Genomic DNA, 26792 nt, shown 5'->3' with positions numbered 1-26792 from the left:
CATGAGTCATACATACATTAAATAACCTTACCAACCAGTCAACAATACAGTCACCCCCTTTTTTAATAAATTCCACTGCAATACCATCCAAACCTGCTGCCTTGCCGGCTTTCATCTTCCGCAAAGCTTTCACTACCTCTTCTCTGTTTACCAAATCATTTTCCCTAACCCTCTCACTTTGCACACCACCTCGACCAAAACATATGTGTGTGTGTGTGTGTGTGTGTGTGTGTGAATCGGTTGAGAACCTTTACAGTATAAGCGAAAAGTGTAAATCGCGTTTCATCAGGCGATGCTTTCTTGTTTTATGATCGGTCAACATTGAGGTGTTGCTTTTACAGAAGCTGTAAATCAGAGTGTATTGTTTACAGGAGTCAGAGAGCGTGTTTCTTACATGCAGACAACATCACGAGACATGATTCATACACATGATCACCATCGCATGATCTTTCATACATTATTGATGAACAATCGTATGCTTTTAAGACTCACAATAGGGTTTGCTCATATACTCCTGGCCTCACGTGACTCACAAGGTCGGCTATCATGCTATTTGGTTTCATATGAATTCGGCTGCTATCCCATTTTCTAATACATAAATACTGAAGCTAACATGGATCCTCTTAACAATTTCAGCAAAACATTTTTACGAAGTTTAGCAAAAACATTGGACGTAGGATGATGTAATTTTTTTCAAGTGATGATTTATGAAATGATAGTCTTACACTGGGAAAAGTTATTATAAACAAACTACAACATAAAGCAGTTATGAGTGATTGACCTTTATCGTCGTGACTGGGTGGGTGTGATGGTGACTTCCCCTTAGCAGGTCAAAGGTTAGGTCAAAGGTCACATCATCATACACGATGTGCTACGTTTTTATTTTGCTGTTTCATTCCACGATGTAACGCTGGTTGGTAATACTGACTGTTTCATTCCTGTCTGTTTCGTCTGTAAACGTTTCTATAATTCATGTCCATTTGTCTATCCTGGCGCTATCTCCAAACCTGTATAGACGATATGAATAAACCATGATGAAAAATTCTGACAGGAATATATGAAATGATGTTCATGATTGTGTGGTTAGGTTAGGTTAGGTTAGGTTAGGTTAGGTTAGGTTGGGTTAGGTCAGGTCAGGTTAGGTCAGGTTAGGTTAGGTCAGTCCTCACATCTGTCTGAGTTTCTTCAGGAATCCTGATAATGAATCTTGTGTGGAGACCATATTAGAATCTGCAACTCTTGACATAGATAATTAACCTTTGGATCAGCCAAGTGGTGGTAATTGATGTTACTCTCAATTGGTGATTCACTAGTTTTGAGGATGACATACATAAAGGTCTTTAGTTTTATGGATCCGTTTCATATGCTGGTTCTATATATCCGGATCAGTTTCATTGACTATTTAGCTCAGTGAATCAGCTTCAGATGTCGTAAATCTACGAGGGTAGACGACAGATGAGATGGTGATGCAGGATACGGGTAGGAATAGGATGATGTATCTTAAAAACTATCGTTTTCGTCGACGTATCAAAAGGTAAAGTTCATCTCAGTGATAACACAAGTGATTCGAACCCTTGAGGCTTTCAGCACGAGACCTATGGAGAGATCATTGCTTAGATTCCATACACCAGAGTATGATTCTCCATGACTAGTCTTATACTGAGTGTCTTTATCATTGTAAGTTGTTCAACAGATGCTACTTACAGTGTGAGATGAAAGAAAACAAGATAATCTTATGATGGAATGGAGGTGACGTTCGACCCTGATGTAAAGGATCGAAGCTCCGAACTCTGATTCGTTTCCCTCGCTGAGGATGAGCGGAGCTTATGAGCACTTCCCCGGACACCAGGTGAGGCCAGGTGATAAGCCCGGCTTACCCTGTTCTTGTGGCTCTCTGATGATCTCTGGGCAGGTGGAGCCAGGTGTGTGTGTGTGTGTGTGTGTGTGTATGATCTTACTCGCCATCTGTGCTACCTACAGCCGAGCCAGGTGTGTGTGATGTACCTCGCCATATATACCATACATCTGCCACCGAGCCAGGTGTGTGTCATGCACCTCGACATTTCTGTCACTTCCCACTGAGCCACTCGTCTAAGTAATGTTTATTTCAGTTTTCTTTCTCTCTACATTTGCGTTAACATTCGTATCATCATGTTATCACTGATATAATGACCAGGTAAAATCCTTATCATGATTATCATCATCATTATCACTGTGACATTTATCATTATGGCAACTCAACTCATCAATAATATCACTATCATTTCTGTTATTGATGATAATTATCATTATCATTATCAAAGACCACATTTTTATCACGACGTAACCAGCTAACCTTGACGGCACCGCTCTTGGCCCCTACCCAGGTCTTTGACCTTTGACACATGTTTATGACCCTTGACCCTCTTAACCCCTGACCTCATCTATGGCCTCTGACCCAATCCATGACCCCTGACTCGTCCATGACCCTCGACCCCGTCCATGACCACTGACCCGACCTTAACCCCAGACCTTTTCTTTGACCCCTGACCTTTTCTTGTGTAAGAGACATGTCTCAAGTCCGTTGAATGATTCAGAGGACCGATGACAGACAGGAGGGGATTCAGTCATGAGCCCTAAGGTGGATAATGGAAGCATCCGTACATGTAAGGATGAGCCTTAGCGTCACCTCGCTCTTGAGGAAGAGGTCGATGGTAGCAGACTTAGTAGACAGACAGCTCGATAGATGATTCTACACTGTGGGAAATGTGTATAGTATCGTCAAGGTGGAACAGAAGCAAACCTTCATTGTGGAGAAAAAAGATTAACGATGCTTCTCCTTTAGTGTGTGTGTGTGTGTGTGTGTGTGTGTGTGTGTGTGTGTGTGTGTGTGTCTCTGTGTGTGTGTGTCTGTGTGTCTGTGTGTAGTGATGCTCCTTTGTCACCACACATGTTCGTATTGTCATGTGTACGTGTGTAATACATACATTGCTGGGTGTATATCAGGTTTTGTCATCCTTATCATTTTCTGTCTTGTTGTGTATTTGTATGATGGTAGAGGGTTCCCTATCATCGTCTGTACACCTGTTCGACTCCCTTTCTTATCGTATCTTTAATCATTATCTTCTCCCATCTGCTGGTCGGGGTTATGGCAGTACACCTCTGTCCTTTGTTGATTTACTGATAGAGAGATAAGGCATCAAATATATGAGACGAGATCTAGAAAGGAAACATCCTCCAGCTCTTTAGATGAGAGAGAGAGAGAGAGAGAGAGAGAGAGAGAGAGAGAGAGAGAGAGAGAGAGAGAGAGAGAGAGAGAGATCATCAGGAGACAGAGTCACCCCTGGGATGGTCTATGCCCTTCAAAGCCACCCCAAAATAAACCCTACAGTAGTCAACAACGATGTATTTACAACTGTATTGTGCATCCCAACAACTGAGTCAGTTAGCACAACTTCCTCCTGAATTCTGATGGGGACGTGAGCATTCCTTTACCCCACACAACCTCTTCACCTGGATACACATCACAGCATGACAGACGACCCGAGATATAGATGGGTTATTGGTAAATAGATTTCTGTTTGTGTTTATCTGTAACATCAGACCGTCTATCGTGCTTGACTATGTCTCACTGTCTTCATTCTTTTATCAGTGTATATATATATATATATATATATATATATATATATATATATATATATATATATATATATATAGTAGCAGAATTCTGGTGTATGGTTCCTCTTCGCTTGCTGAAGCCACCTTCTCTCTCACCAGCAGTAAAAACACGCTCATAAAACCCAAACATTAAATTAGTTATCCATAACATTTATTAACAATTATATAATTAGCTCAGAGTTTTTCAGAGCGTTTAAAGGGTATAAATTCTGTCATCAAAATCAAGATTGGATACTAGATTTTAAAGCTTTGATTTTATTGATGTATTTATTATCACAAGAAAATCTGAATTTCAGAAGTTGTAGCTGAGTCAAGAACTGAAGGTATTCATTTGCTTATATTTACCTTCATGTTATTCACTTAATGGAAGTTGAATGGTTGAGTGAAGAATGTATAATGCTGTGATATCTTGAAGAAATCCATCATGTGGGTACATATCTGTGGGTGTAATTATCTACGTACATGTACTGTACGAGTCAGGGGTTGTACATGACTCATGGAGTCCCATCATTTGATATGTGTTTGTGTGTTTCATAGATGGTTGTGTAGTGCTGCGTTACACATGTATGCTCTCCTACCTCACGTGTGAGTATTGTGGACGTGAGTGAACGACAGGAGAGAGAGACTGTGGCTTTCTTGCTATTTTCAGCCACCGTGTGAGGTGGGAATATCACACACCATCTTCCATCTTGACCGATATATTTTTCACCTTCTGGCTCCACTAATTGGATCACTTAATGTCAGGATAATTTTTCACTCTTCTCAAAAACATCTTTGATGATCATACGAAATTTAAGCACATATTTTTCCTTTTCATTTCTCAAGTTCGTTTGAGAAGCTAAATGATCCTTCCCACCATGAAACCACACACACACACACACACACACACACACACACACACACACACGTATGAACAGTAACAAACAGAGACACCACAAGAGCGAGACCAGACAGATGATGTATGACAACAGCTGTGTCTGTAGGAGGACGTCAGTGTGGGGGGAGACACCAAGTACCTCCCCAGCTGTAGTCATGATCGTGTCCCTCACACCACTCGGTGGATCACAGCAGCGAGAAAAAGAAAAAGAAAAGTAACCTGGTGCAGAACTGGGTAATCATTCCTAAAACTCCTTGACTGATGTTCCTGACTTACTGGATTAATGATTCATGATCCATTAAGGGTTTTCTCATATCATCTTCAGACATGACGTACCTGGAGGGAAAGGTTAAGTAAAGATCTGTCAGCACAGGTCACGGTGTGCAACTCACATCCCACCCTCCCCAGGACGCAGGGTCGATCCGCATCCCATGGTCAGTAAGTACAGAGCATGACCCCTACACCACGGTGCCTCTTATCAAACTTTACTGTTAACAGAGAGTGGAGTGGACGAGAGCCTTGCTGGTCATCCACCACCAGAAGCAGCCACCAGAAGCGGGTCTGATGTGCTGTGTTTACATTCTTCCTTCAAGAAGTCCACCATGGAACTATAGGTAAGTAAACGTTGATATTTGCAATCAAACTAAACTTAACCAACCTTACCTAATTCTACCTTGTGTTTCGTTCACCCATACCAGAAGACCGTCACCTGGAAGGCCAAGACAATGGGTCGTGATGGCAGTGTGTATATTGGATCATCTACAACACTGAGGTCAACATGCACCATACAACAGTGGTCACTGCCACAGCTTCCGTATTGCAGTGTAGTTTCTGTTAACTTTACTAAGGTTTATGAAAACATTTCAGTGAGAACAGTGAAAACATGTAACAAACCAAGCATACAATATGTAATCTACATAAAATACTTATTTACATTCTATTGTAAATTCTAACCATTCTGATCTTTCTTTCTCTAACATTTTGTAAACAGTGTTGCTAAACCTTAGTCTTATGGTCAGCATTTGTACAAAGGGCACCTGCTGATGACCCAGGACTGAGACAGCCACACGTTCTGCTTCCATACAGGACACGAGCGGTGTACGTGCCCTGCGGTGCGCAGTCTTGCTGCCAGAGGACATGCAAAGTTTTGCTTAAATGTTGCAAGTTTGGAGATGATTATGTAAGGAAAAGTGTATATTGTGTAAAGGAGATTTATCGCCCCCCTTCCCCCAACACACACACACACACACACACACACACACACACACACACACACACACACACACGGCAGGAGCGTAATATTTCGTTTTCGTACACTTGGCTTTACCTCAGGCAACTTATTATCATTATACAGTAAGCCCAGGATCCCTTTTATGGCGCTCCCGCAGCTTCAAGACTGCGCTACAATCAGTAGCAGGGACATGATTTGGCCTGAGAAGTTCCTCAGCGAGAGTGTACTCTCCATCCTGGCCAGACAGTGATGTAACCTCACCAAAGGTGAGTTCTCTTCGTAACGTGACCTCCAGACGAGAGAGCGAGCGAGCAGACGAACTTCGTTTTTGTGTTACACTGTGACTGTGTGTGGGCCAAGTGCATCACTATATACCATCACCATGATCCATCACCACGCCCCATCACCTCGCTCCATCACCATATCTTATCACTCTGCTCCATCACCACGCTTCATCACCTCACTCCATCACTCTGCTCCATCACCATACCCCATCACTCTGCTCCCTCAACTTATTCCCTAACCTCTCGTCGCCAGCCCACTCCACAAACCAATACATAACCATACTCCATCACCCTAGTCCATCAGCATACCAAAGCATCCTACTCCATCTCCACTCTCCATCCCCATAATCCAGGGCCCTGCTCCATCAGCGTCTGGCTCAAATGATCGTCTTCCTGCGAGGCAGTAGCAGTGTTGCCATCCAGCTCTTAATCCTGATTTACCACAACCGGACATAAATTCAGGAATGTATGTTGTTTACAGAAAGCATTGTAAACTCCCCTACAGTAACGGACGGTTGGATATCACCACTATCGGGCTGGGATTGCCACCCTTCAGGCGGGGGACGGATAGCCTTATCTTCAACCGAAGTGGAGGGAGCATTTAAAGCCATTAGCATGGCCAGCCGGAAGCCTGGCTCAGTCACGGGGCAATAGCATGAAAATTTGCAGCCAGAGGTCCCTGGTGAGAGGAAGTCAATGAAGACATTCGGTTAATGGCAGGACAGAGTCACATAATGCTGGGGAGGAGGCCAGGCATCATAGCTATGATGCTACATACATACACTACACGTACGTACGTATGGTTACACTACACGTACGTACGTATGGTTACACACTGTATGGAACAAGAAGATGAGACCTAATGACATACTGAAACAAACCCATCACTGTATCTCATGATGTACTCACCATACACTCATGATGTCCTCACCATACACTCACGATGTACTCACCATACACTCATGATGTACTCACCATACACTCATGATGTACTCACCACACACTGACGATGTACTCACCATACACTCATGATGTACTCACCACACACTGACGATGTACTCACCATACACTCATGATGTACTCACCATACACTCATGATGTACTCACCATACACTCATGATGTACTCACCACACACTGACGATGTACTCACCATACACTCATGATGTACTCACCACACACTCATGATGTACTCACCATACACTCATGATGTACTCACCACACACTCATGATGTACTCACCATACACTTATGATGTACTCACCATACACTCACGATGTACTCACCACACTGACGATGTACTCACCACACTGACGATGTACTCACCATACACTCACGATGCACTTACAGTACACTTACCACACACACAAGATCCACTCATCACACATGATTAAAACCAACAGTTCACTCGACAGAATCACACACTCAGAGCGCACTCTTGTTAACCATGACTATCCAGGTCAGAGTGACCTGAGTGCGTTTGAGGACCAGTACTGATCATGTCATCTCAGGATAACTGGTGCACGTCTTTTAGACCACGTCTCATGATCACCTTCGTCACTTCACCGTAGTATCGTCACTAGCGCATCATCAGCGTATAACGAAGGTACGCTATGCGTATCGTAAGCGTCAACACCGTTCTGCAGAGAGTATGATAAGAGTATCATGTCTGCCGAGTCTATCCAATTTTCGTCGGTGTTTACATAAGAAAAGCTGGATCCGCTAAAGCTTTTTCTGAAGCTGAGGGAAAAGTGGAACTGGCAAAAGCTTTTCTAAAACTAAAGGTTTGCAGCAAGTTTCAGACGGATGCCAGGAGACTTTCGGCGTGGGTCATGTACATATATGATTATATTGTGCCACTATATGCTGCGTCATAGCCTCTCTCCCCCCCCCCCTCTCTCTCTCTGTAATTGTTAACGAGCTTACGTAGTTTTACGTGCGAATCTTCATGTATTGACTGTGTGTTTATGTTGTGTATGCATTTGTGTATGTATATTGAGTTATACCAGAGGATACAAGCAGTCACCTGCGTAGTTGTATGTATGTATGTATGTATGCATGTCTGTCTGTCTGTCTGTCTGTCTGTCTGTCTGTATGTATGTATGTATGTATGTATGTATGTATGTATGTATGTATGTACAGACGTTTGTTCTGTGCCTGACGCTGATATATGGCCTTCCTCTCTCTCTCTCTTAACGGATGACAAGTTACAGTTTTATGAGCGTCGACGTCTTCAAATCTCTGAAAGTTATGGCCCTCCCCTCCCCTCCCCCCCACCAGTTATCTCCCCCCCCCCAAACACCCACGCCCCTCCACAGCGCTTGTGTGTTCTCAGCTCATCCTCTGGGTTCAGATCACCTCAGCTCACAATATCTGGTCTCATAATTCCTGGATTTATATTCTCGTCCCAGTCACTCTCATCTGAGATCAAGGATCATATACTTTAGGCTCACTCAGGGACTCTGATCCTATCCCAAGTCTTTGAGTTATTTTTGGCTCATCTGTTCTACTCTGTTTATAATCATACAGTTGCGCTCTCGCGCACCAGCACTCTCACAGAGCAGTACTCTCACACACATGACTCTCACAAAGTACTCTCCTCACACAACATTACTCTCACAACATGACTCTCACTCCTCACCTTTCGTTAGCACTAACCCACCTCACTTTCCACGTGTTTATCTCTCGCTCCTCATGTTCTGTTTCCTCCCATGCTAACACCAGAGGTCTGCCTCCCATGTTCCTCCCACCGTTAAAGGAGAACTTGACCTGGGATGAAAAAAAAGGAAAACCTGCAGTATTTTCCAGTGCATGGGACGGCTTCGTGAACTCTCGAACTTCTCTCATGAACAAGCAATAACGGGATGTGCTTTCACCTCGACTGTGGCAGGATTACATTCTCTTTCATTTCCATTGAATGCGATAAAGATGTTCGTTCTTTATAACGTACAAAATGCTAAAAGCCTTTAGAGAGATCGGAGAAAAAAACGCGAAAAGTAGGGCGTTGCGTTATTTTGTACTGATGTTTGGCAGGATTTGTGGATGAGATCCTTCTTTACAGAATACGATCATGTTTGACCACAGTGTGACACACTACCATCATTACAACCACGTAATCATACCACACACACACACACACCCTACCAACAACACCACAGCCTCTACTACAGAGCTCATCATGTTCCAACCATCGTATCAGCTTGGGTGAGCATCACACTTACAGCTACCACTATCTGGCCTACCACTATCGTAGGTACTACCAGTAGACTGGCACTACCACCATCATCACCATCACAGTCAGTCAGGCTGCCTCACTAACGCTCTCGCTCGAGGCAGCTCATCCTTGTTGCCACCCACTATCACTGCAGAGCTACCAGCATCGCCTAAGCTTCCCATCACCACATTACCACAACTATCACTGGAACTACCACCATCATCACCACCATCACCACAATCACCAGTTTCATCGTCAAGCTCCAGCAATAATAGGCACCATCTATCACAACCACCACACAAAACCATCACCTTGCCAACTACCATTACCACCATCAGCCACCACCACACTACCACAATCCTCACACCTCAGCAACCACCAGCGATAGTAACCATTCTCATTCACTTCATCATCCGTGCATCATGCATCGGGTGACCTGACCTCGTAACTGGTGATCTGACCTCGTAACTGGTGATCTGACCTCGTAACTGGTGACCTGACCTCGTAACTGGTGATCTGACCTCATAACTGGAAGGTTGTGATAAAGCCATAGTGAGCTACGTGGGATCACAAAGCGATTAACAACAGAAAAACACAACGTTGCTCCACAATACTCAATTAACAAAGCTTAGCGACTAATTATGATAATTTAATGAGAAAAGAAGGAAATAAAAGGTCTGAGGAAATAAGGACTTGGATAGTTGTAGGAACGATAATGAACAGCTGATGATTAATCTCCAGAGAAGGTCGGAGTGACTCACATTAATCACCTCCTAATGATTAAGATGCCTCATGATGGAACAGGAAGACTTAGGTTATGATGAATCGTACATGCACAGCCCCGCAGAAATATTCCAAATTTTTTTTTTATCTGCCACATTTTCCTCTCCAGATGCCACACGACCTCATGAATAATAACGAAATAAAAGAGGGAGGAGGGACGGGTCGTTGAAGAGGTCCCGCTCTTAATTCCGTTGTGGTTACGGTGCAGGTAACAAGGATGGTTCCTCTGTAGTGTCCAGCGCTGTTTGGAATGCTGGTTTTCTGTTCTGGTGTCAGCGGCAGATTTGATTTTCTTTTGTGATGGTGTTAACGCGGGTTTGAACTATGGGTTTGAAGAATGTTAGTTTCAGTGATGGTTTGAATATAGGTTTTAACACTGCTTTAACTTTGGTTTTTTGTTTATTGGTTTATCTCTGATTTCGCTTTTGATTTCAACCGTATTTTGAACACTGTTTTCCATGTTCATATCCCATTAGTTTCAACGTTGGTTTCAAATATGGCTCTACCGCCCACCAGCCTCAGTGTTGACCTTGATGATGATGCTGGAATCAGTGCAGGCATTTCCTGAATCACGTTCATGTAAACAAACGCCTCACCCAGCAGTCTTCTCAAAGATCATCATCACTAGGGACGTCCCTCACCAGTAGAACACAGGCAGTCAAAACTCTCGTTTTTTTTATCCAGGTTAAGCGGCATCTGGAGACCCTGAGGCTTGTGAGTGTTGTGTCTATATACAGTGAGGGGCAGCCTCCAGAGCTACGTGTATTGAGTCTTGGGATATACAATTCGGCTAGAAGCCAATGGCTACCAAGAAATGCCCGCTGGTTGCTTTTAATTAACTCTCTAAGACTTACTGACGAGACCTGCAGACGGATGCAAGGCCAGTATATCTCAAGTGATATAAGGATGTGTTTTATGTTTAAGTTTACCGTGTCCTTATTCTACAAAAGGCACAAGGAATGCAAGAATGAAGGGGAAAAGTGCGACAAAGTGAGTATAATTAGGAGTGTAGGAGGTTGAAAAAGTGGCGAGAGATGTTAGAGAAGCTTTGAGGAAAATAACATCAAAGTTAGACGGATTTACGTCCTCAAACTAAGTATATACTTCAGCATGAAAGTGGAAATTGGCGTAAAGATTATGTTCACAGAGATGAGGAAAAGAATAGGAAATCCAGTGAAAATAGCAGGATGGACGACGAGTGTTATGAAGGACGCAGGAGAAAAAAAGATGATGGTAGTGAGGTGGAGTGTCGGTGAGACGAAGAGAGGAAGAAATGCTTTTGAATGGAGAGGTCAGAGTCTCGGGCCGGGGCCTCGCCTGCCCGTGTGTGGCGAGACCACTTCACCGTCAGCAGGGGCGAGACCACTTCACCTTCAGCCAGGACGAGACCACCTCACCGTCAGCAGGGACAAGACCACTTCACCTTCAGCAGAGGCAAGACCACTTCACCATCAGCAGGGGCGAGACCACTTCACCGTCAGCAAGGACGAGACCACTTCACCGTCAGCAGGGGCAAGACCACTTCACCGTCAGCAGAGGCAAGACCACTTCACCATCAGCAGGGGCGAGACCACTTCACCGTCAGCAGAGGCAAGACCACTTCACCGTCAGCAGGGACGAGACCACTTCACCATCAGCAGGGGCGAGACCACTTCACCATCAGCAGGGGCGAGACCACTTCACCGTCAGCAGGGACGAGACCACTTCACCGTCAGCAGGGGCGAGACCACTTCACCGTCAGCAGGGGCAAGACCACTTCACCGTCAGCAGGGGCAAGACCACTTCACCATCAGCAGGGACGAGACCACTTCACCGACAGCAGGGGCGAGACCAGCCATAACCAGCCCTCACATGTATAATGAACCTATTCTAAACTCTCACATACATTATAATGATTTCAGTGTATACAACAATGACATGAGAATATCTAAACAGAAAGGAATTCGGACGATAACAAATCTGGGATCAAAAACTTCTCTACAGTATCATGCTTTCTTTAGAGGGTAGAGTTTAGAGGGTAGAGTTTAGAGGGTAGAGTTTAGAGGGTAGAGTTTAGAGGGTAGAGTTTAGAGGGTAGAGTTTAGAGGGTAGAGTTTAGAGGGTAGAGTTTAGAGGGTAGAGTTTAGAGGGTAGAGTTTAGAGGGTAGAGTTTAGAGGGTAGAGTTTAGAGGGTAGAGTTTAGAGGGTAGAGTTTAGAGGGTAGAGTTTCTTTCATTATATTTTCTTACTCCAAGAGAAAGTGATAGAAACAATGAGACGTTGGACTGCAATGTATTTCTATTCTGAGATATGATGACATGACTCAAGCCAGCCTGTTGTGCAGCAGTGGACGAGACGAGAGGAGGACGTCGGAGGCAGCATGGGACGCGTAGACACAAACGCACATTCACCCACCACTTCATCACCGTTGATCATTCTTTAACCTGAGAGAATTCGTTGAGCAAATACATGGGAATCATCACGAGCCATATCTCATTATCCGCTCTGACGTGGCTCCAATCAGGGGTCGCTAACCTTCCTCTTTCCCTCACTAGAGCAGGGGCGCCCAGCACACGGCCTGGCCTCACCCGCGCCTCACATCTCAAAGGCAGTTGTCCTCCTGTGTAGTTTCTTGGAAGGTCAGTCTATATCTCAGGTGGAGTTCGTCTCATCATGATCGCTGGTTCAGTAAGCAGCAGGAAGGCTGTGTCTCCCACAAACAACCTCTACAAAGTGTTGTGACACAATATTTGTTTATGTAAGCCATTTATCTCGTAGGCAAATCGATTTGTTTTTAGTTTATTTCAAGTGGATTGCAACTTTGCTGGAGGTCACGTGATTATTTTCTCTTCCCTCATGCCTGGGGTATAACCCTCACACACTCCTGCCCTCCCTCCCTCTCTCCCTCACTCACTCCCGCCTTCCCTCACAGTGGCCACACGTCCGTCTACTTCACCTCCCATCAGCCCCTAGCCAGCCAGACGGATTCCTCCCTCCAGCTGTGACTGAGACAACCATATGCTATCCTGTCCCCTCTATGTTGGTTGTGGTTGGATGGCGTATCTTGTGTAGCCGGCCAGCAGGTGGCTACCGTCCCCTAATCCTCCCTCCTGCTAATCCCTAGGTGGCCACAGGGACCCCTAATCCCCTGTTGTGCCGCTGGTGTTGGATCAGAGGTGGTGGCCGGGGTAACCATCGATTGCCCGACGACCACCACGATAACTGGACGGGTCACGTCTCGCTCACTCCGTCTCCTCCACGTAAATAAAGCAGAAATTCGCGACCTGACGCAATTCTGACTTTGGAGAAGTTGCTGTCGTTCGTGTGGGATTATATCCGGATTGTGCCGTTCGTGAAACGTTTACGGATATATATATATATATATATATATATATATATATATATATATATATATATATATATATATATATATATATATATATATATATATATATATATACGGATTTTGTCATTCGTGGAGAAATTGACTGGAATTCGTCGGTTCTGAAGATATATATCTTGATTTCAGAATCTATGCAGCTGTTTTTGGATCATTAAATATTTCGCGTTGTAAGTTATCTAAGTACTCGTAGTAAGTTATCTAAGTACTCGTAGTAAGATTTTTGAATTATTTCTCTTCCACTTCAGCAGTGGATATATAGATCTTTTCCCCTGAAATGTCTCTCGTCTTAGCAATTATCATAAGTAAAAGAAACACCAGAACTTTATCCAGCAAGAAAATTAGAATTGCTTGAAACACTAGTGTTACTGCGGTGTTCTCAGAAATAGAAGATTCATTTTATGGTTGTGGGTCTCTGTGGAGACATCACAAGTTATCAAAATGTTGCATGAATACAGTTTTCATAGAACAGCAAATATGATTTAGCAGTGCACTGTATAACACAGAGAAAATGAGGCACAGTTTTAAGAAATTGTTTCATCAGAAATGAAGATTGTGGAATATCAGACCACGTCATTCGCCAAGCATAAGTATTAAGTATTTAATTTAAGAGAGCTAAACACTACAGTATTTAAGTGTTAAGTATTTCATGTAAGACAGCTAAGCACTGCAGTACTTAAGCTATTTCATGATACAAGGAAGACTCGATCTACGGGTGTCTGCTATCAACTGATCTATCATCACATGGAGGAAGAGATGCTCATTAAAACCCCATCAACTGTCTCAAAATCTTGGGTCAGTTATGGTGTGCATCATAACATTATCGGTAGTGTACGTACACTGATAACACTGCTAACAGCAGTTGTTATTGGTGACCTGACGAAGTGGCATTAGGTCATGACCTCACCTCACACGACCCAGACACCAGCAGCTGGCACTGGTGAACTAACCAGGTGCCACATGTATACGTGTTACTACCGGCACGAAGGATATCTTCACCATCTGTCTGACCAGACAATCGAAAAACAAATACCTCTTCTTTTCTACTTTCCTTCAATTTGTTAAATTCGCAAATATAAGACCATTTAATTTGTTAAATAATCATGAATAATATTCGAGATGTTAAGTATATCACTCTACTGCCCTATAATATCAAAATCATTCCTCTGATATCCTTGCATTCTGATTTGCATATAAATAAGGCAATCATGATTATTCATCATTTTCCTCAAATCTCCAACTCACATATCCATTTTTTTTCTCATAAGTTTAGAATCTGAGCATGATGTATTCCGGTGGTAAACATTTCAGAGACATTTCTTTATCCGTTTGTGTGTTTTGTGTACAGGAATTTCGCAAAACAGATCCACGTCCGTAAAACCAAAGGGAAACACCATCTGTAGTCCTGGATAAGCGAATCGAAAAAGAGGAGCACATCCGGTCTGCTTTCATAGAAGGAAATGAAAGAACGAATTCCATCACCGTGAATCTATGCAGGATATCAGATTTTCAGTCCTTTAATCCCGTCACAGAAGGACTGATGTCCAGGCCTTCCCTGTATCCCCCAGAAGAGAGAGAAACAAACAATGTGATGGAGGATTTTCGCCTCTCATGCCAGTGTATACTGGAAAAGAATTCAATTGTCTGCATTCACATCTCACCCTATGGTGTATACAGTGGCCAGTGAGCGTATACATTTCGATATATGAAATATAACGGGACAATATATGCATGAGAATTGTGGTTCAGCACACTTTATAGTTGAATCTACGTATATATACATGTAAACAAAGCTACCAAGAGCCAAATAAACTAAAATGGAATACATAAACCCACATCATACGGCACATGTACATAGAGTATATATTTGATATACAGTCCAGTGTATGGTTATCTGAAATTGCATACACGTGTATTCATCATACAATCAAAATCAAGTAAAGACAACAAAGTACTTTTGTGATTCAACGTCTTGTCCTTCAATGATTAAAGTACCCATGGTTTATTTAGTGGTTTACATTAGCATTCTGAACGTAGTGTACCAATGGTTTATTTAGTGGTTTACACTAGCATTCTGAACGTACTGTACCCATGGTTTATTTAGTGGTTTACATTAGCATTCTGAACGTAAAGTACCCATGGTTTATTCAGTGGTTTACACTAGCATTCTGAACAATATTCGCTTTGAAGATAACAGTATTTCAAGACCGGTTTTCTTTTAATAAGACGAAAACATCATTGATACTGAAAAGTTGAATTATACGCAAGATAATCCATTTGGGAGAAGACAGAGGTATAATTCTTCACGAGCTTGTGATTTAATCTCGACTTCTCCGTCAACGAAGCTCAAAAACTGTGGGAAAGGATCCAGAAATGGTCGGTAACGACATTGAATTATCAGACTGGTTCTATTAGCGAATTATCAGACCAGTGGCTGCAAGGATGAGCCATCAGAGTTTTACCTACAGGGGAAATTATCAGAACAATAATTGTAAGGAGGAATTATTAGGCCATTAGCTGTAGGGGATAATTATATCAGAGCAGCAGTTACAAGGGTGATTCATCAAACCATTGGCTTCAGCAGATAATTATGATATCAATTGCTGCAGGGGTAAATTATCAAACTAGTAGATAATTGAAAGTATCATCAAAGAGACATCTGTGTGCGAGGATTGCACATATAATTTCGTCCCAGCGAGGAGTACAGATGGAACCTCAAATACAAAACATTTATGTTCATCAACACACACACACACACACACACACACACACACACATTCCATCGGCAAAATAGAAATATGACAAAAATCTCGGTAGTTGCAAAGATCTGACCAACTAACAACATTCATGTTGGGCTGTTCCATCAGGCAGTAAACCCACAAGTATAACTAGGAAGCTATGCTTGGACACCATACCACAGATGGTCACAAGAATGTCCACTGGCTTCAGCAGCGTCTCAGCAATGTCTCATGATGCGGAGCCGCTTCACACACACGTCAGCAGCTTTTATCAAGCTGATGTGTCTCTTGTAATCATGAGTGCGATAGATTTACATATATCTATAAATCTATATATCTATCTTGTGTTTAGACGGAGAGGCAATAGGCAAGCACTCAGGGAAAGTGGGATGTTTGTGGTCAGACTACATGAGAAGTGTCATAATTAATGAAGTAATTAATCAATTATCTTTTCATTTGTTCTGTGGTGATGTATAATTATGTATGAAACAAACAACACAAGCAATGAGGACCACTGGACAGGAGTGGGATAATACAGGGATGAAAATGCCACCAGGTAGAGAAGTAGGAGGGACGCAGAGCAAAATATAGAGAGGTGTGGTGGTCCAGTGTGGTTGTGTGGTTGCTGTGGGGAAGCCACGGGTGATGATGATGATCAACCAGTTTATCTTGACTACCAGAGGTCACGTAGGGTCGACCTGTCAAGCTTTGTTATTCCTGGTTTCGTGTTTGTTTACGTCGTACCATTTCCTACAAGTACCAAATTCTTTGTCTTTGCTCCAATTTCTCCAGCGAAACATGAACGATGCCTCACAATGACGTTAGCTCAGGAAAACATCAGCAATTTGTAGCAGGAGTTGCTGCCTCTTACTTCCCATGTGTCGTAAATCTTCATATCCCTTCTATTCATTTCGTTTTCATCACACGTCCATGTGTTATAGCGTCATGAGACGCGAATACATGTTACTGCTCATATATCTCTCTGCCTTACCGTAATGCATTGCTGTTTTTCAACGTGGAATTTGCATTAATATTTTCTTAATGTGATTTTGATTATCCCATCCACGTGGGCACAGCCTCCCTGATGAAACAGGACTTAGCAATAAATTTTGCTGAACGTCGTTGTAAATGTGCAAAGGACAAACATCTCGGTAAACAAGTGTAGGGGAACTCTGATTATTTTTCGTGATTGATTGATCACAGAGCCACAAATTACATTAATCATGGAATGATTAATTGCAGGACTAACGTCCCGTGGGCTGTGCTTCACCTAAGCACAGATTCTCAATGTTGACATCAATTTTCGAAAATCAAAAATTACTTTTAGTCATCATAGAAACATATGCTACAACACATTAGAGAACATACGGTTAATCTGGGCAACAGAGAGTCGAAGCGAGTTAATTCTTGCAAATCTTCATACATTGATACCCGAGCTTCTTCAGAAACTTCAAATACTTGTACTAATGAGTTAGATAGCATTTCAGTTATTAGTGCACATTTAGACTATACAGACGACCATACTCATGTATAACTGAGGGAATAAAAGGTACAAGAGACCAAACAATGATGAACATGCTCAGGTGTTACGTAGGTGGGACTTTCGACCATAATACCCTGAAATTATGAGAGAGAGAGAGAGAGAGAGAGAGAGAGAGAGAGAGAGAGAGAGAGAGAGAGAGAGAGAGAGAGAGAGAGAGAGAGAGAGAGAGAGAGAGAGAGAGAGAGAGAGAGAGAGAGAGAGAGAGAGAGAGCTTGGAAGGACAAGATAACTGATGATAGAAGAGAAAAGAAAGTCTATCAATTTCCTGATTTTGATATTTTCTTTTTCATAATCTTGAAGGTTCAACATTGCCCATGATAAGGATCCTGGGGTTGTAGTGATGATGTGCATTTATTGGTCTGAACCGTGAGCTATATGTGACGTGTGGGCATGACCAGCTCCTGCAAGGAGGAGGCGTTTGAGGGAGAGAAATCTTTCTTGAGTACACAAGGATATGTGAGGAAGGTGTGCTGGGGAGGGCAATAATTTACCCCTACCCTCACACTTCCTGCCGCCACAATATTTTCCCTTTTCTTATGTGTTATCGTAAATATCATGATAACCGCCGGACTGTATCGTGAGAGATATCATTGATTTATATATGCCTTTTCCTGATGCTCTATTTCACTCGCGGTCGAGAATAAGTTACACGAGTCTTGTGAATCATTAACGTCTCAGCCAAGCCATTACAACAGTTATCATTCATTTCCTGACCTGTGAGGCTTGACCAGAATATGAATATTATTCACAGTAAAAAAAGTCAGAGAGAGAGAGAGAGAGAGAGAGAGAGAGAGAGAGAGAGAGAGAGAGAGAGAGAGAGAGAGAGAGAGAGAGAGAGAGAGAGAGAGAGAAAAGTGACCAAGGAAACAGAAAAAATAAGGACTGAAAGAGAAACAAAGATGAAAAGCGGACTGAAGTTTCGTAGAATTATAGCCTTCAAGACAGAGTCATAGGAAAGTAAGACAAAGGTAGAGAAAAAAAGAAACAGATGAACCTGAATGCTTTCCAAGGAGCCATTGATGGATCAGACTCTCTCTTGAAGAGATTCCCCGACTTAGTGGTGCTATGACGGCGAGATTAATCAACTTATTCCTTAATAACTACTTAATGACCGTCCATTTACGATTACGCTAATTACCTTGCAGATATTTCTCCCTGCAGCGCTCAGTCCTGGACTCCCAGTCAGGATATCTAGTGACACAAAGTCTCAGGAAGAGAAAAAATTTTTGATAAATAACTTAATGAAAACATACGCTGATCTCGATACGTCAACCACCGGTATTGGGATACCTTTCAAGGTCAGGTCAAAGGTTATGACATCATAATCAAGGGTCATAACATCGTTCTCAAGAGTTGTTCCATCATGAACAAGGCTTGTACCGTTACCATCAAGGGAATACCGTCGTGCTCAAAGGTCGTACCGTCGTGCGCAAAGGTCGTACCGTCGTGCTCAAGGCTTGTACCGTCATGCTCATGGGTGCCATCGTCGTGTTAAAGAAATCAATATACACAAAAACTTGAAGAGCACAAAAGTATGAATATGTATTAGAAATACAGTATACAGTATGCAGTATACAGCTGTATCATACACTATCATGTATGCACCTTACAGTCCCTGACTCCACACATTACGGATGCTTCGTTCACTGAAACCACAGGAAACTGAGCCTGTGTTCAATCGTCCTGGTGCTGTAGTGGTCCCAGGACCTCACTTCCAGGTCTCGTGGTCCTTAAAAAAGGAGCCTCTAGAGCTCTGAGGGAAGGAGCTTCCCCAAGAACCTTAAGGGAAGGAACCTTCCCCACAACTTGGGAGAAAGAGAGGAACCTTCCCGCTTTCCTAAAGCCAAAGGATCATCTTCTGCTTCGCTTTAAGAGTCCTTCTCTTCCAAGATCCTTCCCCCGGAACAAACCCTCTTCTAGGATCCTTCTCTTCCAGGATCATTCCCACAGATCAGATCCTCTTTTTACGATCCTTCTCTTCGAAGGTCCTTTCCCCGGAACAAATCTTCTAGGATCCTACTCTTCGAAGGTCCTTCCCTAGGAGCAAATCCTCTACTAGGATCCTTCTCTTCAAGGTTCCTTCCTTCTCCGGGAACAAGATGTTGCTCAGGCAGTATTATCACTCGAGCAGGGCAATGTGTCTCCAGCGTTGCTAACCTTCCAGAAAGCAAGGCACGCCACGTGTTATCACAGCCTCCCGTTCATCACAGCTGATACAGCTGCAGCCTCCCGTTCATCACAGCTGATACAGCTGCAGCCTCCCGTTCATCACAGCTGATACAGCTGCAGCCTCCTGTTCATCACAGCTGATACAGCTGCAGCTCCTGTTCATCACAGCTGATACAGCTGCAGCTCCTGTTCATCACAGCTGATACAGCTGCAGCTCCTGAAAACAACACAACATTCTTGGAAATCCCTGCCCAATATTTCTCTGGGATGGTACATGTCTTATGTTTATTTTTCTTTTATTCAAAGCAAAAGCAAAAAAAAATGTAGACAACGGGGAGGGACGCAAGGATTGCTTAAGTTTGGAAATAGATGAAGGAAGTTGAGACATTGTACTGGATGGTATCTGGTACAAGTGACGTCGGTCTCTGATGATGAAACATACGAGTCATGGAAGATATAGAATATAATCTGCTTCAATGTCTTAGTCTCACTTAAATAAGTGAATATACAGATACCAGTTTTGTTAATCTCCAGGTATGTCAGGGTGTTGGAAGATACGGAGCTCCCTCACTCACGTCAGAGGCCAACACCTTCCCTCGTCATGTCAGTGGGAATGAATCCTCCCCATATCCCAGTCAGAGAACTGATCCCTTCCCTAATCATGTCAGAGGACTGAATCCTTCTCTGGTCATGTAAGGGGCATCAACTCTCTCCTGGTCACGTCACGTCTGACCATTTCAGTTGCCTCATCTCTCCACCTGACGCGTGAAAAGCAGGCAGGTATTTACAGGAAATGCTGGAGAACCTGAGATCCCAAGACATATCAGAGAACCTAATGCCTATTCTTGGTCCTATGGAGGGACTCAGGATCTCATCCTGACACAACGGAGCACCTGGAACCTCTCCTGGATCTGGTAAAGTAATGGACTAAATACTCAGCCAAGTCTCCAGCACTCCCTCCAGACACTTGCCATGGCCATCCCAAAGTAGCAAGACCTCCTGGTGATACGTCAGATGACCTAATCCCTCCTCTGGGCACCTCTCTCTCTCTCTCTCTCTCTCTCTCTCTCTCTCTCTCTCTCTCTCTCATTTGTATGTGTAACCAGGGAGGAGCGAGACGGGCGGTAGACAGGCTGTGAGCTCGTGGGAGGATCAGGACCTCATCGTCCCTGGGGCCCGGGGCTTCATGACAGGTCAGGGACTGAAGACCTCCTGCCGGTGCTGAGACAGGACCAGGAAATGAGAGATGCCTCACCAGATGTTGCCAGAGTAGTGAGGCATGAAGGTCGTCGACCTCTGCTTCTACTGTGGATATGGCTCTCTCTCTCTCTCTCTCTCTCTCTCTCTCTCTCTCTCTCTCTCTCTCTCTCTCTCTCTCTCTCTCTCTCTCATCTATCTATCGTTATGCCTTCATTAGGGCATTCAGTTGCTGGCGCCGTTTCAACTAAGTCGAAAGAGAAAGATGAACTAATAAGCTTCCCCTTGCTTCACACCAGCAAGATATACTCACAGTTTTCTATACTCCAACAAACGTGACACTGACAAAACACATACACGTCGTACTGACCTGACAAGCACCAAACAACCACCATCCCAATCCAATGTTAAACTTCACTCCATTGGACACGCACCTATCTGAAACTGCATTCCCCAGGCATGTACGTGTTATACTTTCTTCTCTTGGTCCTGGAAAAGGGGACGTATACATAGACAACGTAATACAAATATAACAAGAAAGTCCTTTATCATCAGCTACCATCAGAGTGGCTGTCTTCTCTGTGGTTTCCCGCGGGGTTCCGGGTTTCCCCTGGCATGCAGGTGTAGGCCTCTGTGAGCACAAACCTGCATGAACACACACGTCACTGCAGACATGCAGACTCCTGACACCCGCATCCTGCACTGGAGCGCCAAGCACAGCGGCAGGGAACCTGAAGAATGCCATCCATTACCAGTGACTTAGATGGTGATGGATGATCTCGTCATGACCTTGTGCTACGCCTGCATCAGCCTAGCCATGTGTATGGAGGGAGGAGGAGGAGGAGGACGAGGAGGACAAGATGAAGTGTTGATCGTCTGGTTTTGTTGGTCCTTTGAATATTACCCTCTTTTCGCTGTCTTGGATCCGTCCTTGCTTCTCTATCAGTCTTCGAATGCATGACGAGTTATTTGAGAACACTTATGTAAAGATTTTGTAGAAGAAAATCATTCAGCAGTGGTAAAAGCATGCCATGATTTCGCCATTTTTTTGGTTACTACTTCCACCACTGCCATCCAAACACTCTGTATGACTGAAAAAAGAAAAGAAAAACATCAAATGGGCGATGGTAAGCGACAAAAATTCCTGTCACGAGTGTTGAACGCAACGCGTTTCACAGAGCTCCTCTGTAAACTGTTGTCTGGACTGATGTGGACGAGGTCTGAACACGCCATATTCATCTGGTCTTTTTGGTCATGACGGATAGTAACGGCTTTTAGCCACGTCTTTTGGTCGCATTTTGTTGTATGTAACTCGTAGACACCATTTATGCGTCGCTGGACATTTCTGTTGTTAAATTCTTTTACTTCGAACGTTTCTGTTTCTTGAATTTGTCTCCAGGTGTCTCCAGCCTCCCAGAGGGAGGCAAGTATTGCCGCCTGGTGTTGTAAAGTCACAGTGTCTCCCTCGCTCATATTAATCTGCAGAAGTGCCGGTATTAGCACCGCCGACTCCTACTTACCAGGGAAATTCGGAGAGCGTTTGCCAGCACCTGCCACCACTATGAGCAACGGTATAAAACTTAATGTTCCCCCTTCCTCCCTCCTTCCCTGCCTCCCTCCCTCCCTACCTCCGTCCCTGCCTCCCTTCCTCGCTCCGCCTCACCCACCACCACCGCCACACATTACCTGACGCTTTCCTCATATACTTTATGGGCGGGTAATAACACAAGCCAGGCCTAGCGCAGGTAGGCTACGCTCTGTCGTGCGCACGAATGCCACACGTGGTGCGCTCTGCCGTGCACCAGGACACCACACGTGGTGCGCTGTGCCGTGCACCGGGACACTACACGTGGTGCGCTGTGCCATGCACCAGGACACCACACGTGGTGCGCTGTGCCGTGCACCGGGACACTACACGTGGTGCGCTGTGCCGTGCACCAGGACACCACACGTGGTGCGCTCTGCCGTGCACCGGGACACTACACGTGGTGCGCTGTGCCATGCACCAGGACACCACACGTGGTGCGCTGTGCCATGCACCAGGACACCACACGTGGTGCGCTGTGCCATGCACCAGGACACCACACGTGGTGCGCTGTGCCGTGCACCAGGACACCACACGTGGTGCGCTCTACCGTGCACCAGGACACCACACGTGGTGCGCTGTGCCATGCACCAGGACACTACACGTGGTGCGCTGTGCCGTGCACCAGGACACCACACGTGGTGCGCTCTGCCGTGCACCAGGACACCACACGTGGTGCGCTGTGCCATGCACCAGGACACCACACGTGGTGCGCTGTGCCATGCACCAGGACACCACACGTGGTGCGCTGTGCCGTGCACCAGGACACCGCACGTGGTGCGCTCTACCGTTAAAACAACAGCAATACGATGCTTATATCATAGTTACCTTCCACCAGTCCTCCTGTCTGTATGTCCAACATGTAAAATGTTGGCAAATTTGAGCATCTTGAGAATAATGTAGTTTGAAAGTAAACTTTGGTCCGACATAAGTGGTAAGTTTGTTGTGAACTCTGAGTCCTCTCTGTAAACTGATTTAAGTTGCAAGTTTTCAGATATGGATACCAACATTAACCTCATAATTGATTCCTCCTTAATGACCCCATTCTCTGTGCTCTCTCTCTCTCTCTCTCTCTCTCTCTCTCTCTCTCTCTCTCTCTCTCTCTCTCTCACGTACACACACTGCGGCTGTTTCTAAAGCATTTCTCTCCTCAGCTTCCATTCCCCTACCCATCTTTCGATACTGGTGGCTGAGCGCAACACCATGGACATATGGAAAGACACAGGTGATGAATACTTCTCTTCGGGTACAAGACTGGTGTTACTTGCACCTCCCTCGTTACCTAAATCATCTGTTTGTCTGTCTGATCTATTCCACCGTCACAAACCACGAGGAAGATGAAACACAAGTTCCCAAGCGCACTTTCGTGTAATGATCACATCGTCAAGGGAGAAACAAGAATGAGATACAAGACGTAGAACAGTCACTTGATATACAAGGAAGAGACGCTTGTTTACCAATGGCGTATTAGCTACGTCTCTTCCTTATATAACAACTGACTTCTATCTCATTCTTGTATCTCCCCTGAAGATGTGATCATTACGCGATTGTGCACTTGGGAACTTGTGTACATACAATATCTAATTTGTAACGTAGGCTCAATAATATTTCTCTTGACTGGATAATTATGAGCGAAATCATTTGGAAAATTCTTCTCAGTATGATTCGTTCATGAAATGTTTGTTCAAGTGTGTCATGAAACAACATTTCGTCTGATGTTCACAACCACGTACTCTAATTACATCCCTATTATCACGAAAACATTATGCATTCCACCTATTGCAACTGGGAACGCAGTTAATGACGATAGATAGATAGATTGATAGATAGATAGATAGATAGGCAGATGATTTCTTTCCATAGCAACACAGTCGATAGACAGATTACGTATTGATCGTAGTTGATCACTTTCACTGATCAACCCCCGATACCCCAGGGAAAAAATATTTGTACCTTAAATCAAGGTCTTTTTATGGCAACAATGCTATTGTATAACGTACATGAGCCAGCTAATGAATTTCGTTGTATACAACTGTGGTGGTGAACTGCCTTGTTCCTGCACCTGGTTATACTACACTTTTGTTTGCTCTTTGTTGTTATTGGTTGTGGGATCCGGACACTGCCATTGTAAACCGGCTATTCACATCTGACTCTACCTTTATCACGGATAAATGAATCATCCTTTGTCGACCCCGACGCCAATCCTCTATCATCCGGCCGCCATGGTGTTCGAAACTCATTGGTGAATTTTATGTATATTACTTATATTATCATGAGAATTACATAGACCATATAGATCACAAAGAATATGTATATATATATATATATATATATATATATATATATATATATATATATATATATATATATATATATTTTCTTTCTTTCAAACTATTCGCCATTTCCCGCATTAGCGAGGTAGCGTTAAGAACAGAGGCCTGGGCCTTTGAGGGAATACCCTCACCTGGCCCAATTCTCTGTTCCTTCTTTTGGAAAATTAAAAAAAATGAGAGGGGAGGATTTCCAGCCCCCCGCTCCCTCCCCTTTTAGTCGCCTTCTACGACACGCAGGGAATACGTGGGAAGTATTCTTTCTCCCCTATCCCCAGGGAATATATATATATATATATATATATATATATATATATATATATATATATATATATATATATATATATATATATATATATATATATATATATATATAAAGAATCAAATGAAATATAAACACTGTTCAGTATAAGCAAAGATCCCAGGACCAGGAGCATCTGACGCCACAGCACTGGTAAGACATGATGTCATGTGATGTCACACTTCAACCATGACATCACAACACTGACAAGGCTTAATGACACATGATGTCATGCTACAACATCATGACACCACCTGACATGACACTGTTATTAACCTTAGAATCTCCTTGAACACAAAAACATAGAGGCTAAAACAGCTCCTCCCTTATAGTCACCCGTTCCAGGACCTCCTGAAGAAACCTTTCCCCAGCGTCGAAACTTCCCAGCGCTCGTCCCTCAAGCCAGCAGTCAGGGAAGATGTTCACAGTATTGTCTCCAGCTTCTTCAAACTGGTAACATCTATTGTAGCTGCAAAAGTGTCTGTCTTACTGCTGAAACTATCTATTATACCAGTGAGACTGTCTATCCTACCGCTGAATGATCTATTGTACCGGTAAGGTTTTCTATTCCACCACTGAAACTATCTTACCTGTGAAATGATTTGTCTTAATACTGAAGCTATGTATTCTACCACTGAAATGACTTATGCTACCACTGAAATTCTCTGTCCTACCACCGTATCTATTTATCCTACCACCGTATCTATCTATCCTACCACCGTAACTATCTATCCTACCACTTAGACTGGCAGCCTTTAACTTTCTGGTGTGTACTGACCACAGCGCCACAACACTGAAGCAGAACAGAAAGTAACAAGGGTAAACTAATATCAGCTCGTAAAGACCATACTTCCTCTCGAAGAAAAAGTAAACTTGAAACAAAATTCCCTAAAACAAAAGACTGCTAAAGTTGTAAACCTGCTCAGGAAGCGATCAAAAGGGCTTAAAATACAGTAAATAGATCTATAAGTATTCTAAGTCTTCAATGAGAAAAACCTGTAAAGATTAAGACGTAAAGTTGAAGCCATGAAGCCAAGACCAGTAAAGACCTAAATGACCTCCAGCGTAAGACCATTACCTGAAGGACCAGGACCTTCGGCAAAGACCAGACCATTACCAGTAGGACCTCAAAGCCTAAGACCTTCGCCAAAGACCAGACCATTACCAGTGGGACCTCAAAGCCTAAGACCTTCGCCAAAGACCAGACCATTACCAGTGGGACCTCAAAGAGTAGGATCTCCGCCAAAGACCAGACCATTAGCATAAAAACAAGAAGGCTCTGAGTACCGGCCAAAGGAGCTCTTTAAGAAAATGGCCAAGAAATGCCAAAAGTGCTCAACCACTTATAATCGTGGAAATGGTGAGGATGTTGTTCAGGTAAGTGCCTCCTCTCTCTCTCTCTCTCTCTCTCTCTCTCTCTCTCTCTCTCTCTCTCTCTCTCTCTCTCTTTGCTAATATTACGCATGATCTGCTATATACTTAAAACCACAGGAAAATGAAACACGGT

General features: G+C 43.7%; 1 protein-coding gene and 1 long non-coding RNA gene across 3 annotated transcripts in view; one reads left to right on the top strand and one right to left on the bottom strand.

The window, feature by feature from the left end:
- The window catches only part of LOC139761735 (uncharacterized), a 306001-nt gene that overhangs the window by 110845 nt on the left and 168364 nt on the right, over positions 1-26792 (bottom strand). The window lies entirely within an intron of this gene.
- On the top strand, positions 1933-5482 carry LOC139761782 (uncharacterized). The gene is made up of 3 exons (XR_011715608.1): positions 1933-2040; positions 5033-5148; positions 5233-5482. It is a non-coding gene; the product is annotated as an uncharacterized lncRNA (long non-coding RNA).

The sequence above is a fragment of the Panulirus ornatus genome, chromosome 41 (genome assembly GCF_036320965.1).
Source record: "Panulirus ornatus isolate Po-2019 chromosome 41, ASM3632096v1, whole genome shotgun sequence".
Lineage (NCBI taxonomy): Eukaryota > Metazoa > Arthropoda > Malacostraca > Decapoda > Palinuridae > Panulirus > Panulirus ornatus.
Note: the sequence above shows the minus strand (reverse complement) of the source record. Positions and strands in the feature narration are given on the sequence as shown.